Source organism: Hirundo rustica, chromosome 1 (genome assembly GCF_015227805.2).
Source record: "Hirundo rustica isolate bHirRus1 chromosome 1, bHirRus1.pri.v3, whole genome shotgun sequence".
Lineage (NCBI taxonomy): Eukaryota > Metazoa > Chordata > Aves > Passeriformes > Hirundinidae > Hirundo > Hirundo rustica.
The window spans coordinates 106,979,064-106,992,698 of record NC_053450.1 but is presented as its reverse complement, the minus strand read 5'-3'; positions in this window follow the sequence as shown (position 1 = coordinate 106,992,698).

Below are 13,635 nucleotides of genomic sequence, written 5' to 3'. Positions count from 1 at the left end.
GTGGTAAAATAAATCTCTTTTTAAAGTCAAGAGCAGGCTGGTGACAGAGAGCTGCTGTTTCCTGGTTCTGTGAAAGGATTTTGAGAGGCTAGATATATTTGTAGGTTTTGAAGTGGAGCTGAATCTACAGATGGGAGCTTTCACATGACAGTGTATCTAGGCAAAGACTGACACCTTTTGTTCAGGAAACAGAGGAGAGCTGAGATAAATAAAACTCCTTAAAATATACTTTTAATTCTTTTTCCAAAACCACATCATTCCTATAAGGCCTCTATCACCTTGTTCCTTTCTGTCTGCTTTCTGCTTGTTACATTAATTCTCCTTTGCTGCCTTCTCTCCATCCATGATACTGAGGATTACTTGGTTTCTGTTTTTATCTTCTGTAGTTTTGAAATATAATCAAAGCAGAGGCACTTTGTTTCAACTGCATCAATGTGATTTATGCTGCAGTATGTGTCCCTCAAGATAGCTATTCAGACTACCAAACCTTCTGCAGCCAGGCAGATCAAAAGGGGGAATGGCAAGAGGGGGCAAGGTATGAGAAAAGTCAGTAATTTTGTTCAAAATTTGGAAAAAAATGAAGAAAAAAAAAAGTGTCAGGTTTGATATATCTTTTACTTTACAACTGCAACATTAGCTGGCAGAGTTATTTTGTAAGCAAGACTGTTTCAAGATTTCAGCAGTTTTACAACAGATAATGGAAATAACAATTAAAAACCCCTATTCTGGTTTGCATGTAGGAAATACAGTTAGTATATTGTAACTTAAAAACAAATTGGGAGGTTTTTTTTTTTTTTTATAAAAAGGCAATAACATATCCTCCCATTAGGTAGGAAATAAAGTTTAATTCTTCTCAATCTGTATAAACACAGAAACACTAAAGTAAAATTCCAGCCCAGAAAAATCTCAACTACATGCCCATCAATGGTACAAGAAATCAGCTAGAATAATTTGAGGACAACAAATGTCAATGCACTATGTTTTGATTTCTCCCCAGGGTAGCTAAACATTCATAGATTTTTTTCAGTAGCTGCCTCAGCCTCAGAGTACAAAATTAAAAACTATAAACTGTCTTCGAAGCTCCAAAGTCTGGTTTCGGTTTTGGGGGGTTGTTTGTTTTTGTTTGTTTGTTTTTCCCAGCAGCAGGCTAGTCTTTGCTGCATGATTAATAAAAAAGGCTTTGGGGGGTATTTTGTGATTCTTCTTCTTTGTGGTGCTGGTCATTGGCTGGTTGGTTTGGGGGAGGGATGCCTGCTTTTTGCAAAAACTGTTAATGTCCTACACACCAAGTTTTTAATCAGTCAGCCTAATGTTTCCTCTAAAGTGATAGCTTTGTTTTTTGGTTAAGCTTTAATGCCAAATACTTGAAAATATGGAAGTCATTAGCCAGATGCACATTTTCTTGATATGCAGTTTGGCAAGTGAGGCATTCCTTCATTTCCATTTGAGCAGGCCTCTTCCTCATAGCAACTTAAAGAAGAGCAAAGGTACAGAAATCTGCTAAGCCAAGGTCTGAATGGCAAGAGAGATCTATACTTGAAATGTGTGCAAGGTATGGAAGACTTCAATGAGACCTCTCAGCTGCTCCTTCTTGATTAAACATAGCCAGTAACTCAACAGCCCCCATCTGACCTGCACGCCTACTTACCTCCCAGAGTTAGAGTAGTTAATTCTGCAGCTCAACCTGTGGAGATCCATGCTGCAATATTAAAAATTCAGAGCTCAAGATCATCTTCTGAAGGAAGATTACAAGGAATGGACACTGATTGCGCAGTGAAAAAGCTGAAAACAAGTATATGATGTTCTAACTCCTGTAGGCATAAATTATATCTGAAAGCTAAGTTAAAATAATATTGCAGCTGTGAAATCAGGGGTAAAAAATTAAGAACTGTCCATGCTAAACCTTTGCCCCCTTATGATTCATTCTGTAGTTCCATGATCACATGCCATTTTTCTGTCATAGTAATAGGTTCATACAAAACCCCTGTTCAGCCCCCAACCATGAATCTGATATTTTTTAATTTTCTGATACTTAGTTTCATAACCCAGATAAGGCTTCTTTATCATGCTGCTTGCTCACAATCAGATTTCCATTGCCAGACTGGAGGTGCATTAGGGATAGCAGTTCAGCACACCTACACAGAGAAAGCACACTTACATACAGCGCTACTTGCAGCAGCCATATGTGAGTGAACATGTTTGATTTTAACTGCATGAAATATTGACACGCTTTGCTCCTCCAGCACCTGCTGCTGACTGAGCTATGTACAAGCAGAGCCACAGGAGTTACCCTCTCAAGAGTAAGTAATGTATGATGACAACTCAGCACTCACCAGCCAAAGAAAGGAGTGAGGGGACTAAGAAGGACAATTACTTCAGACAGAAATATAAGCAGAGCAAGAAAAAAAGAAAGATCCAAAATTTGGTTTTTTGGGCCCCACAAAAACTCTGCGACTACTGCAATCGCTTTTTTTTTTTTTTTTTTGAGCTCTGAGAGTTAAACTTGCAGACTTTGTAAATCCATAGATGAAACCAAAGATGTTGGGGAGGGGAGGGAGGGTGTAGGGGAAGAAACAACAGGAGAGGGATGACACTGAGCTTACCCATTTCCAACAGCACAAACCACAGAACTTACCTGAATAAACATTTCTACCTGAATTCCTTGTACCATATTTCACAATAAAGCGTTTAGGAACTTGTGGCATTCTTTTTTTTTTTTTTTTTTTTTTTTCTGCCTAACATTGCTTCTATTCATCTAATTTATAGCACAGTGCTTGACAGATTAAGCGAACAGCTAATAAAAATTTTGAAAATATAAAGTTTGAGTACTGAAAACACACAAAAAAATAGTTTATACAGATGCTTCATTTTCATATATTCTTCCTTTTTTCAGGGTAGAGTTCATGCCTGATCTCAATTCCTGGTCTACCAACAAAGATGCTTATTCTTTTTAAAATTATATATATATTTACTGTGACTTGGAAGTAATATATTCTTCACAAGGTTTTGAAAGCAACATTTGCTTCTCATTCCCATGGTTCACACTTGATTGTACTGGCAGGAAGTCAAGACACACAAAGCAGCCTCCTGTCTAATCAAAGTTAATATACAGTAATAATTGGAAGGGCACTGGAACAAAACACTGAATACTGCCAATAAGTAGCAAATATCACACTGAGTGCAACGTGTATGTTTTAGAAAGGGCTGGGGAATGCAGCTTTATTCTCTGTGTCAGAGCAGCAGGCTTCTTTTCTGAACAGGAGCAAAAAAAATGGCTGTAATGCCTGTCCTTCCCTTCCAGACTGCTGACTCACAGGAGAGGGTGTCAGTGAGGCAGGCAGCAAACACATATGGGGGGCCTGGGGCAGTGAGAAAATGCAAAATTCCATGTGTACGTGAGCGTGCATGTGTAATGAAGTGCTCTAAGGAATAAAACCAGAATAATTGTCTTCTGCTTTAAGGATTGGTTGAACTACTTTTTTACATGTATGCCATATGCCAGAATGACAGCTTCCAGCACTAAGCAGCTCAGTCCCTCCAAAGGGGAAAGGCAAAGTCCAACTGAGGAGGTGGTCCATGACAGGAGAGGGGTAGCCAAAGCCAGTAGCACCACCAGTGTGCATCAGCCTTGATCATGAAGAACTTCTATCCACAGCTCAATAAAGATTTAGCAGCCTCCACTGAAAAAGAAAAAAGGCTCTTTTTCTGATTGCTGGAGAGATGGGAAAGGTACCTCCAAGTTTCCAACAGGCTACATCCCAAATGACTTAGTGTTTTACATTGACCAAACTTTGTAAGAAAGCTTATGAAAGTATCCTGATCCTTGATCCTTCCCCTTTTCTCAAGGGTGTGTGTCCTTTCAGGTTGTTAGTGATGTAACAGAACTTTGTTAAAAGTGAGAGAGTTAATGCAGTGGTAACTGCTACTCAGATGGGACATTTCTCCATGAAAAAAGACAAACAAAAAATCAAGATGGAGAATATTAATAAAACATATCGCTCTTTACAAAGGTGCCAAATCTACTTTGTTTCTGTTGTTTTGTTGGGGTTTTTTTGCTTGCTTGCTTTTTATTTTCCCAGAAAAATTAAATTAACTGTTTTTTAAGTTCTGGTTAGAGAGTTAGCAGGTATTTCAAGAGTTGATTAATCAAACAGTCCAGTCAGTTCTGTAGCCTGTATCAAATAACTTACTTCAGCAAACCTTGCAAAGTCACCAATGAGAGATTTGCACCAAGCACAAGGATACAATGCATAGCTGTGGGTTTAAGAGTAGGACAGATGAAGGAATGAAACCTGATGACAAAGAAATAAATATAGCAATGTGCATAAAGTACAGTTGTCCATTTTCTTACATGTGTTTCCTTTATAGCTGAAAGCATTCAGAGTGGCCCCTCCAGAAAAATTGAATGAACAAAAATATACACAAAAAACAACCAACAAAAAAACCACCAAACTCCCCCCAAAAATAAACACACACACACACCCCCCCCACAAACCACAGTAATTTATAGCTAAACCTGCTGACAAACACTTGGTACTTCTATTTCAAAATGCTCAACATTATTAGATGTTTTATCCATTAAATATCACTTCATCTACTTCAAATGCACAAAAACAGAGGCAGACTTTTACTGGGACCTTGCAACTCCTATCAGGTGAAGATGAGCTTATTCGTTACTAAAACACATGTATCCACCTGCACTGAAGAGTAACGAGTTTAACAACACACAACGAGTCTAAAAACATACAACTAGTCTAACAGCACAGCAATTCAAAGAAGAGATGTATTAGCTCTTACTGACACTATTACTCAAAATAACACTGAGGTTTTAGTGTCTTTCTCTCCCTTTGTCACTGACTTTGGAGCCCCTGACCCCATATTTTTAATAAAGCAGTAATTGTCTTAAAGATATGGAGTTTCTTCACAGTTATTGAAAACAAGCAAGCAGATAAATGACAAACATTATTACTACCCATGTCCAAGGTAAGACTGAAGCGTGAGTGCAACTTATTTTCCACTGGACAACTCTCACAAGAAAGATCAGGAGTCACCTAGCTCCAGGAAAGCTGCAAGTTCCCTTTCTGTTAAACTACAGAGAGACTCCAATCACAACCCAAAAAGGAAATCCATAAGAATTTTGACTTTCTTAGTTTGCTTTCTTAGCAAAAGGTTCATTACCATGTAGCACAGCCCTTGAAGGAGCAATACACTCATAATAGTGAAGGAGCTTGTCAACTTGCCCATCATTTTTTCACCCACCCACAAAAAAAAATCCCATCAGCTCACAGAAAGGCTTCTGAATTTTCAACCAGTATCTACATGCTGAACATCTTAGGGAAAAAAAAAAAAAAAAAAAAAAAAAAAAAAAAAAAAAAAAAAAAAAAAAAAAAAAAAAAAAAAAAACACCACACAAAACTGTCCCCTCTTGAAATCACTTGCCACAGCATATTCTCAAATGGCAAAAATCTTCCAAACCATTGTTTTGCCTGAGTGAAAACAAGAACATGTCGGTAAACAGCCTGTGTAGTCAAGGATATGGGCTGATCCCTCTCAATATTATTCTCAACAAAATTAACAATTTATTTCAGTTATAATGAACCTTCTTCAGTGAAAACTGCTGCACTTGTTTCCAGGGAGATTTCAGTATATGGGTGGGTACCAAGTGTGAAAACATTTTTTTACCCTATGTATAGCAAAAAAGATTAAAATCTAAAATGAAAAGGGGGTTGTTTGGTTTTAGTTATAATTTAAAGTATGTTCTTAGACCAATTCAATTTCATATCTCGAACTTTGCAAAAATTGTTTTCCATTGACTAATTTTGTTCTCCAAACCAAGATTTTGGGGTCCCTTAAAGTAAAGGTTTTAAATTATGGAATTTGGCTGCAATATTAGCTATGGAAGGGCTAGTTTAATAATATTATTACACTAATTAGCTTGTAACCTTTAGCTAATTGCTTTCAGTTCTCCATTAATTCAAGTTCTGATTAACTAACAGATGTTCCACTGCAACAAAAGTTATTATTAGCTCTTATGTGTTCAAATGTTAAATGAAAACTCCAAGTCAGACTGCAGCTATTTGCAAACCTCACTTCAATAAAAATTACATTTTTATTCTCCATTCCTTTCTCTCTCAGAACATTCAAGCCATTTTGGCAATGGCAAAGCTCCCCAAGATACTGCAGTTAACACAGCTGATAAGACCACAGCTAGCATGTAGAGTACATGATCCATTGAGTGTTGGAAAATGTGTCTGGAAGACACAAAAGACACCTCCTTACTTTTCCAGTGGTTTTGCATGGTGTAATCAGGACCAAAGATGCAACTAGGCAGGGAAGACATGAGGATTACAGGTAAGACTTCATCTCACACTCATTTCTGATAATCATTCAGTTACACTGTTAAGTGATCTAGTCACACTGAAAAAAGTTTTGTGCAACAGCTGTGTCTCCTCTTTAAAGATTCTTATTTAATAATAAATTAATAAAGGAGGGGTGGGTAGAAGATGTAGGTGTTTTGGTTTGGAAGAGAGGTATCTGCTAGGGAGGGGTGGGGCCTCTCTAGGAATGGGGAATTCCAATCCCCTCCCTCCAAGTTATTATAATTTAGAAAATGAAAGGGGCTTTTCAGGCAAAGCTATGGGGAAAGGAATAACAGTTCTTTGCTAGTAAGTATAACAAGGCAAACAAACAACAACTACAGCATTAATAATAAACAGAACCAGGAACCTCAAGGGGTTTTGTTTCACAAAGCCCGGGGCAGTCTGGTCTCTTGGGACTCCGAGAGCACCAAGCTGGAATGGTGGAAGCTCCCGGGCTGGTGGATGGAGCGGCAGGATGTCCCCAGCAGGAAGGGGGGGAATGTCCCAGCAGGCAACGGAGTGGTGTCCCAGCAAAGTGAGCAGTGCTGAAGGAGCTGCAATGGCCAGACAGGGCTGGCCCAGCTCCAGCAGGGCAGGGGAAGGGGCTCCGAATTCCTGGGCACACGAACAGATGATGGTAGATATCCCAGGACCAGACTTTCTGTCGACCGTGGACTCCTCCCACAGCAAGCAGCAGCCTGACTGTCCTCTCCAATGCTGGGAGCAGGAAGAGCATGCTCAGCTCCCCCAGTCCTGTCCTTTTCCCTCCCCCAAACTTATGTGATCTTCCCCCTCCCAGGCCACTTCCTTTGTGTGGGTCAAGCACCATCTAAACACCGGTACTTAGTCTCTTAGCAATTTACGGGGTAAAATTCTCTAAGACAAAAAAAAGGAACAAACATAACCCCCAAGAGTAGGGCAAGTAGCAATTACAGCAGCAACAAGTAGGTTTAGGCACTGCAACTGCAAGAAAAAAACATACATACTCAGTTCTCAATTACCATTCTAATTAAAACGATATAAGTGAACACAACTGGACATGATGCACTAATTAAATAACTTGCATGCTACATTGACCTCAAGCACATACACTAGCATTGTTCATAAATAATTAGGATTTATTAATATTTTGACGGATTATTAAGACTTTTAGATGAGCCTCATTACACTTAATGAGAGCACTGCGTAAGGGACAGTGCTCTCTAAATTAGTATTGTTGCACAGCAGTGTCAGTTCTGAAAACAAGCACAACCCAAACCAAAACATGCCTTCACGTGTGCACACACCACCCCCCCCCCCCAAAAAAAAAAAAACAACCCACCATTTTAAAGTAAAACATTTAGTTCTCTATCCCAGAAGTTTTATTTCAGTTATGTAAGCTGGAGAAGCATTGTTAGTTTTTAAGCATTTTCCATTAAAATGGAAACTTTAAAATTTATTACAACAAGGTTGTAAAACAAAACAATAAACTAAAAATTCAGGTTAGATCAAGACTTCCTAGAGGGAAGAGTTTTATTATTTCCCCATTTAATAATTGGCTACTCTTTCTGTTTTGAATTTCTAAAGGAAATATCCAATTTCCCTTTCAGACTGTTTCAATTAGTTCTCACAAGTTTCTCCCAGCTCAATTAAGTCAATTTGAATGCTATAAGCCAGCATAAAAAGATGCCTACTAGAGAAGGAAACTTCAGGACACAGCTATAATATCAGAGCCCAAAGACTGATTTTTAATAGATCTGTTGTGTCACAATAAACTTGTTCATTTGTTTTTAGGAAATAGTCTTCTTATATGCAATAAAATAAAATGTTGGGATGGTATATCACCAACACTTCCAGCTCCACCAAGAGCATCATTTTGAATTCATCATTTCATCTTTCCTTCAAATCCCGTATCCAGAGAAATTTGTGGGAAGTAGTAACATTTTCACAAAGGCCTTCAAATTCAATCTTAACAGCCACAATAATTTTGTAAACTTGGGTGAAAAAACAGAACAGGAAGCTCCGGACAAGTCTTATGGTTCACAGTTGTTCAGAGTGGCCTTTCATTTCCCTGCTAGACTTTCTCTCTGTTTTTCAAGATTCCAGGAGGAAAGGAGGAGACAACTAAGGCTGCAAGGAGCCACACTTTACCTCACTTGCTGTACTCTCATTGTTGTGTCCAGCTGGATCCTCTGGGCAGGTGTTAAGATGAACCTGTTCTGTATATAGAACTGACATTTTGGATAATTGCTGCCCAAAGCTCTGTCTCCAGACCTTTACAGAGGTAAAAATTCTGCTCATTACTTTGCCTCATTATTTCTGTTCTTGGTTGTGACTATGCAAGAACTATCTCTTCCAAGTTTCTAATTTTATACATTTAGGAAAGCATTTGCAAGCTCAGGATGATCGCTAGAACAGTAGAGTTCATCCAGGTCAAATATGAACAGATACTAAATACAATGGTGGTTTTATTTCATGCTAAAATTTGAGAGGAAAAAAAAAATTGTATAGGAGTAGACCTCTGTGTAGAAAAAATAGTTGTATAGTGACACTTATAAGCGTAACAGTGTATGACTGTTAGAATGCAGTCTGCGCCTGCCCCTAGAAATGTGAAACCTAAAGCAGGCAACATAAGTTTACATCCAAAACAAACAGCATAAGAAGATAAAGGTCTAATCTCTGAGAAGAGTAAGATGTTCTTTCATCATTTAAATCAGAATTAATTTTATGGAGGCTTAAGAAACACTCACAGGCTTCCTGGAAAACATGTTTTAAGACTGATTCCAGACTGTAGTTATTTGAGAAGAAAACAACAACAACAACAAAACAGCTCAGATCATCCCCCCGAGAAACAAAACACAAGATGCTCACAGGTAATTCAATTAACAGTGCAGGAGACTGGGGGAAAACACAAGTTGAATTATTCCCAGAATCTGAGCAACAAAAGGTAACCTTCTCACAGAAATACAGGGAAAACCATTGTTAAAAAGGAATTCATTATGAAATCCAGGAAAGGCAACTGTAAACCAACACCACACTTTTACCCTGGTTTTTCTGAGTTTTTTAAAGCCTTTTGAATTTTCATAAAATGGAGTCAGACCTTTTAGCTACTGTACAATATTAGAAGCAGTTTCTTCCTTTTTCTCACAGATGTAACATAAACAAATCCTTTGTTTTTCATTCTCTGTCCTTTGTTTGCATATTTCTAACCTGAAAACAATTGTAACTGATGGCTGGTCTGGCCAGTTGGCTTGAGAGGTGAAAACTCTAAAAGCCAATCTTCAGCCAGACCCACAAATGTATAAAAAGTAAGAAATAAACAAGGAGGCTCTCTCTCCGCCCTGACTCAGCTTGAGCTGGATCGGAGAAGTCTCTGTCCTTCGAAATTTCTCATCTACGTGTGATTGCTTTGCGTGTCCAGGTAACACCACACCAGCCTAAATTTTCAAGGCAATTAGGAATTAAAGTTCCAAACAGTGAACAAAATAAATATACCTGATTAAAAAACAAAGATATCAAAATAACTGGGAATTTTTAACTTATGCTAAATTAGACATTAAAAAAAAAAAAAAAAAGTAATCAAAATTTACTTCCTGTTGGTGAGATTTAAACTGGAGTGTTTGAGCACTGGGAAAGGATTACAATACGTCAAGAAGACAAAAAAACCCATAGGAAATAGGAAAAGCAGGGAGCACAAATCAACTGTACTCTTACTAAGATTGGCACCTCCAAGAAGACATTGGAAAGAGCAAGCCATGGTAAACAAAGCCATGCTGAGAAAACACCCATGTGTTCTCTCTTGTAATCAGAGGATGATGGCAGGAAAAATATGCATCTATTGCAGGTAAATATTTTTTTCATCATGAACAGGGAAATGAAGGGATGTATAGGAAACTAGCCAAAGAAAGTCCAAATACGTTTGAATGCAGTGTTCAAAATGTTTACCGAAGAAAATGCAAATTTAAAAAAAAAAAAAAGAAAGAGAAGACAAATCCACTTAACTTCCTTGATCCCCTCCTGTCTACCCCTTACTCATCTTCATTTATTTGACAGTTTGTTCCCATGGGGTTGGTCACTTTCCTCATGGTCTCAAATGACCCTTTTCACACTGCAAAATAATAGTCATCTCAGTTTTGTATTTGCATTTATTCTTCATCTTTATTAATGCATTAAGTTCAAGAAAGACATATTGTAAATACTTTTTTTGATTTACTATTACATGCCCATTTGTGAGAGAACTTTTTATTCAGGAAATTAAAGCCAACCTCAAAAGGGGCAAACTAACATCCCACACCAATTACAATTAGGGGGCAAATGACAAGTCGTAGTTCTAATGTCAAGAATCTCTTATGCAGAGCTGAGTGAAACATTGAGCGAGAGCCACAGATTCACTGCTGCTTGATGTCTACTGGGTCATTAAACAAAGGAGAAATTTGGCAGATACATGTGATAAACTCTGGCAATCCAATCAGCAAGAAAGTGTTCCAGCTCTGTCCCCTACTCATCTGTCAAACTGCCCTGTGTGCAGCTTGCATTTCCAAAGGGAGTTTTGTTGAAAATGCCTCCTTTCCTCACACATACCTAGCTGGTCCTTTTTAGGGTCTTTACAAGGCACTGAGTTTTCTCCACTCCAAACTGAAAGAAATACAGGAAAACCTTGCTTCTCAACCCACCACCAAAAGTACTGAACAACTGGATGGGGACCTAAAAAGTGTAATGTATAAAAAACATAAACTCTCCCTTCTCCTGCTGCAGCAATATGCTCAGATTATATCATGCTGCCCATGTTTAAGTCCTACAATTCCAGCACTGCTGATCTCTTGAGGGCTTGTCCTCTCCACAACAGGTCTCAAATGTCATCTTGTAAGGTAGCCAGAGTACTACTGCTTGACTTGATCTGGGAAGACTCATTTTGAGATTTTCTCTTGTTCTCACCAAGAGTCCCATATAATATTCAGAAAACATTCTGTAAAATTAATCTGAGCCTACTAAAATACTCTTTGACAAAGCAATTCATAATAACTCCTTTTCAGCCTTATACAAGTAGCACAAGATAGATTTTCAGACAGAGGATCAAGCACGATATTCAGCAAGGTGTGCAAATCAGCCCTCTCAATTCTGACTACTGAGTAAAACAGTCTAGGGCTAATTTCTGGGGAGAATGAGAGAGAATAAAAACTTTTACATGAAATCAGATATGGATAATCAAAATCACAAAATGACAGTTAATTTAAGGCACTATAAAAAGTGATTACTTAAAGAACTAGATTGAAATAGTGAGCATCATTATAGGAAAGGGTAACAGATAATAGATAAATGTTTAAACACCTGGTGGTAGTTGATGAATTGGAATTTCTGGTATGAATTGACATGGCCAACCCATATTTTAAGCAAGTAACCAATTATCAAAATTTTTGTCCTCTCTCCTCCAAAACAAAGTCTAATGTTGTCATCAACTCAGAAACAGTGCAGGGCAACCCTTTTTTAGATCTGGTCTGCTCCTTCAGATGAGAGATCACTCACATTCTAACCCAAGAAAAGCTTATTTGATATCTAAGAGCACCAAACCTCTCTTGCCTTTCATATTGATTTTTTTACCTTCTCATTTTAGTGCTTAGACTCATCACGCAATAAAAACAGACTTTTAAAAGATTCAGATCTTTCAATTCAGTGGATCAAACAACTTCCAAAAATGTTTGGAGAGCATCCAAACTTTTGCTTACCAAACTAAGAAAGCTGGAGGTTGACTTGGATGACTACTACACTGCAAGTTTCTAACAAGTTGAGACAGAATGATCGTTTTTCTTTGCTTTGATTAAGTAATATTTTTTTTTTATTTTAGGATTTAGAGTTAATAAGTTGTTAAGAAATAGATAATCCATGTCTTAGCAATATCATTCATAATGGCCAACACTCTTTGGGCACTCTTTATGTTGCTGACACTCCTGTAATCAATGCATCTGTACAAATTTATGTTGGTAGAAACTGGCTCAAGATTGTAGATAAGCATTAGTCAGAAGCACACTTTCAAGTATCTTTGGGGAGGGCAAAATTAATGCAACATTTACACCTGTAATTAACCTCTAGGATTTATATAGAGTGAGATAAACTTAACGTTCTCTCTAATCAGTGCAGAATAAAGCTATTTCCCTTCAATATACTGTCATTGTTGTTTCCAAACCAAAAATACTTTTGTTAAAATTTATTTCATTTTTAAGGGCTTACTCAATTTTAAGCAAATTTCAGCTTCGTAGCCTGAAGACAGAAAGGAATAAAAGAGAAAAATCAGTGCAGTATTATTGAGTCATTATCTTTGAATGCTCTTGCTTTGTTTACAGTTCTTAATTTATTTTGATCACACACAGGATGGATGGGAATGTCACAAGCTATCTATAACAAGAATTTTAAGCTTTCTAAAAAAACAGTTGCTTTCAGAAGGGATTTCAAGTGATATTTCACTAAACTCTGCACAGTTCCAACAGGATGATACTGCAGGCTACTGTATTACCTACTGCCCTCTCTAAAGTCAATGAGAGATGCAGGTGCCAAAAACACCTCAAGACCTGGCCCAGCAAAGGATACGTGGTTAAAAGATCACCACCACCACCCATTGCTTTCCCACAGTGAGGGAGAACTTCAACTGACATCACAGTTTTGCTCAAACTAGAAAGAAGTTGTTGGTTTGTATACCTCAATGATCAATGTCAAACCTCTGAGTATCTACAGAGTCAATAACTTGGTATTCGATTTTGATTTTTAAAATACAACACTGCTATTTAGAAATACATTTTTGATTAAAAGAAGTCACAAATATGTTTGCCTAATTGAAAACATATGATTAACCTTGTGCCCACAGTTACTTTTGTACTAAAGGAATTGTGACACCATGCACTGAATTTTGAAGCTGCAACTTTCAAAGATGACTGTAAAAGTATCACTTAATTATGATAATCTGTAAACTGATATGGTCCAAATTTAGCTCAGACACCCATCACACCCCTCAAAAAATCATCATGCTGTTAATATTTCTTTAAACCTGCTGTTGTCTGAAATATTGGGAAATTTTTTTTCAGCATCTGACTTCTGTAACAGATTTGTTAATGATACATATATATTCATTGCAGAAGCACATTCATGGCATCTATAAAGATTTTCCTTATTCAAGTGCATCTGAAATGCAGAGAGGCTATCATATTATGTGTATTTGCCCCAGGATGCCTTGCTTTTACAGGTCCTATGGGGAGATTATTGTAAGATTATGATACGTGGCATTTGGAGCTGTAGCATTCAAGATCTT